Source organism: Salvelinus alpinus, chromosome 29 (genome assembly GCF_045679555.1).
Source record: "Salvelinus alpinus chromosome 29, SLU_Salpinus.1, whole genome shotgun sequence".
Taxonomy (NCBI): Eukaryota; Metazoa; Chordata; class Actinopteri; order Salmoniformes; family Salmonidae; genus Salvelinus; species Salvelinus alpinus.
This window is the reverse complement of record NC_092114.1, coordinates 11,685,615-11,690,391: the sequence shown is the minus strand read 5'-3', so window position 1 is coordinate 11,690,391 and position 4,777 is coordinate 11,685,615.

Genomic DNA, 4,777 nt, shown 5'->3' with positions numbered 1-4,777 from the left:
TGAAATATACTGCTCCAGTGCAATATACTGCTCCAATATAATATACTGCTCCAGTGCAATATACTGCTCCAGTGCAATATACTGCTACAATGAAATATACTACTCCAATGAAATATACTGCTACAATGAAATATACTGCTCCAATATAATATACTGCTCCAGTGCAATATACTGCTCCAATGAAATATACTGCTACAAAGAAATATACTGCTCCAATGAAATACACTGCTACAATGAAATATACTGCTACAATGAAATGTACTGCTCCAATGAAATATACTGCTCCAATGAAATATACTGCTCCAATGCAATATACTGCTCCAATGAAATATACTGCTACAATGAAATATACTGCTACAATGAAATATACTGCTCCAATGCAATATACTGCTCCAATGAAATATACTGCTCCAATGCAATATACTGCTCCAATGAAATATACTGCTCCAATGCAATATACTGCTCCAATGAAATATACTGCTCCAATGAAATATACTGCTCCAATGAAATATACTGCTCCAATGAAATATACTGCTCCAATGCAATATACTGCTCCAATGCAATATACTGCTCCAATGAAATATCCTGCTCCAATGAAATATACTGCTCCAATGCAATATACTGCTCCAATGCAATATACTACTCCAATGAAATATACTACTCCAATGAAATATACTGCTCCAATAAAATATACTGCTCCAATGAAATATACTGCTCCAATGAAATATACTGCTACAATGAAATATACTGCTCCAATGCAATATACTGCTCCAATGATTTTCACACACATCCTTTGAAATATACTTATTCATGTCACTGAGGGAAAGAGGGGAATGTATAACACTCTGTCCGGATATGTTATTGTCAGACATCAGGGATCCTCTGGGAGGAGAAGAGACACAGTCTGGTACCAGTCACCATGACAGCCGTGAGTTGGGGAGGAGAAGATGGGGGTGGGGGGGGGGGGGGGGGGTACTGGAGGACTGGAGTTGGGAACCACTGTTCTAGTGTATATATGTTGATGATACAATGTATCCATTACATGTACTGGTATTGTGTGGTGTGCCATGCAATATTCTGCTCCAATGCAATATACTGCTCCAATGAAATATACTGCTCTGATGCAATATACTGCTCCAATATAATATACTGCTCCAGTGCAATATACTGCTCCAATATAATATACTGCTCCAGTGCAATATACTGCTCCAGTGCAATATACTGCTCCAATATAATATACTGCTCCAGTGCAATATACTGCTCCAGTGCAATATACTGCTACAATGAACTATACTGCTCCAGTGCAATATACTGCTCCAATATAATATACTGCTCCAGTGCAATATACTGCTCCAGTGCAATATACTGCTACAATGAAATATACTGCTACAATGAAATATACTGCTACAATGAAATATACTGCTCCAATGAAAGATACTGCTCCAATATAATATACTGCTCCAATGAAATATACTGCTATAATGAAATATACTGCTCCAATATAATATACTGCTCCAGTGCAATATACTGCTCCAGTGCAATATACTGCTACAATGAAATATACTGCTCCAGTGCAATATACTGCTCCAATATAATATACTGCTCCAGTGCAATATACTGCTCCAGTGCAATATACTGCTACAATGAACTATACTGCTCCAGTGCAATATACTGCTCCAATATAATATACTGCTCCAGTGCAATATACTGCTCCAGTGCAATATACTGCTCCAATGAAATATACTGCTACAATTAAATATACTGCTCCAATGAAATACACTGCTACAATGAAATATACTGCTACAATGAAATGTACTGCTCCAATGAAATATACTGCTCCAATGAAATATACTGCTCCAATGAAATATACTGCTACAATGAAATATACTGCTCCAATGAAATATACTGCTCCAATGCAATATACTGCTCCAATGAAATATACTGCTCCAATGCAATATACTGCTCCAATGAAATATACTGCTCCAATGCAATATACTGCTCCAATGAAATATACTGCTCCAATGAAATATACTGCTCCAATGAAATATACTGCTCCAATGAAATATACTGCTCCAATGCCATATACTGCTCCAATGCAATATACTGCTCCAATGAAATATACTGCTCCAATGAAATATACTGCTCCAATGCAATATACTGCTCCAGTGCAATATACTACTCCAATGAAATATACTACTCCAATGAAATATACTGCTCCAATGAAATATACTGCTACAATGAAATATACTGCTCCAATGCAATATACTGCTCCAATGATTTTCTCACACATCCTTTGAAATATACTTATTCATGTCACTGAGGGAAAGAGGGGAATGTATAACACTCTGTCCAGATATGTTTTTGTCAGACATCAGGGATCCTCTGGGAGGAGAAGAGACACAGTCTGGTACCAGTCACCATGACAGCCGTGAGTTGGGGAGGAGAAGAGACACGGTCTGGTACCAGTCACCATGACAGCCGTGAGTTGGGGAGGAGAAGAGACACAGTCTGGTACCAGTCACCATGACAGCCGTGAGTTGGGGAGGAGAAGAGACACAGTCTGGTACCAGTCACCATGACAGCCGTGAGTTGGGGAGGAGAAGAGACACAGTCTGGTACCAGTCAACATGACAGCCGTGAGTTGGGGAGGAGAAGAGACACAGTCTGGTACCAGTCACCATGACAGCCGTGAGTTGGAGAGGAGAAGAGACACAGTCTGGTACCAGTCACCATGACAGCCGTGAGTTGGAGAGGAGAAGAGACACGGTCTGGTACCAGTCACCATGACAGCCGTGAGTTGGGGAGGAGAAGAGACACAGTCTGGTACCAGTCACCATGACAGCCGTGAGTTGGGGAGGAGAAGAGACACAGTCTGGTACGAGTCACCATGACAGCCGTGAGTTGGAGAGGAGAAGAGACACAGTCTGGTACCAGTCAACATGACAGCCGTGAGTTGGGGAGGAGAAGAGACACAGTCTGGTACCAGTCACCATGACAGCCGTGAGTTGGAGAGGAGAAGAGACACAGTCTGGTACCAGTCACCATGACAGCCGTGAGTTGGAGAGGAGAAGAGACACAGTCTGGTACCAGTCACCATGACAGCCGTGAGTTGGAGAGGAGAAGAGACACAGTCTGGTACCAGTCACCATGACAGCCGTGAGTTGGGGAGGAGAAGAGACACAGTCTGGTACCAGTCACCATGACAGCCGTGAGTTGGAGAGGAGAAGAGACACAGTCTGGTACCAGTCACCATGACAGCCGTGAGTTGGAGAGGAGAAGAGACACAGTCTGGTACCAGTCACCATGACAGCCGTGAGTTGGAGAGGAGAAGAGACACAGTCTGGTACCAGTCACCATGACAGCCGTGAGTTGGGGAGGAGAAGAGACACAGTCTGGTACCAGTCAACATGACAGCCGTGAGTTGGGGAGGAGAAGAGACACAGTCTGGTACCAGTCACCATGACAGCCGTGAGTTGGGGAGGAGAAGAGACACGGTCTGGTCCGAGTCAACATGACAGCCGTGAGTTGGGGAGGAGTGAGGAATTTGGGGCAGAGGTCAGGTGAAGTGAGGAAGAACATATATCACTAATCTTCTGGACAGCAACAGAGGTGTATTGGCTGTTCAGATGTGTAAGGAGGGGCTCAGCATAGGGGAAAGGGTTAAATATCAGTGCTCGTGTGAATATGTTCCTTGTCTTATGCAGCTGTATCGATCCAACTGGGGGAATAAACTTGGTTTGAGCTTAAGTAAGTTTTAATAGGTTAATTTAGAACCTAACAAATCATAGGCAAACAATGTATTTCACTTGAAAAAATGAAAGGAGACTCACACTCTAGGAGCTCAGATGCAATAATTTAATAAATTAATATCCAACGTTTTGGCAGACAAGCGGTCTTCGTCAGGGTATAATGACAAACACTGCGGGGTGACTAGTGTATATAGTGTCAAAGGACACACACAGGTGTCTGTAATCATGGCCGGGTGTGGCCTGATATCATTGGTTAATATGTTAAAATAGCATACAAAAAAACAATGTGCCAATATTTGTTCTAAATATGTTTTGATAATCTATTATAATAACACTATATTCACATGAATTAATCTGTACATTCTGCACCATAATTCATAAGAACATGTCATTCCAGAATGCAAAAATAAGACAATTCTACCATGATCTGATGTTATGTGGGTGTTTCGTTGCACCCGAAACCCAAAACAAAACAACAAAACCCCTCTCACAGAAATACCAGTGAAATTACAGATGATCACATAGAGAAATACAACTAACAGTGTCATTGCACTGGTGTGGTCTTTGTGGAATGACCAAGAGACATTGCAGACAATTTCACGGTATATTCCTGGATGTTCTTAAAACGGTTCCCTTTGCGTGTTATGTTCTCAAATAATCGTAAGGTATGCTTTCGCCGTAAATAATTTTTTAAATCTGACACCGTGGTTGGATTCACAAGAAGTTCATCTTTAAACCATGTAAAATATGTTTTGTTTTCTGAATTTTTAGAATGAGTATTTCTGTATTTGAATTTGGCGCCCAGCAGTTTCACTGGCTGTTGAAGCGGTCGGACGCTAACGTCTCACGTGCCCAAGAGAGGTTAAAACGGTTCCCTTTGCGTCATAACCTAAAAGGGTTACGGTTGATCCCATTTCAATTCGGTAAATTCAGGTGCCCATTTATAAAACGTTTTTTTTTCTTCCAATTCTTAAATTTACTGGATTGACTTAATTAAAATGGAATTGACCTCAAACCTTTTTTTGGGG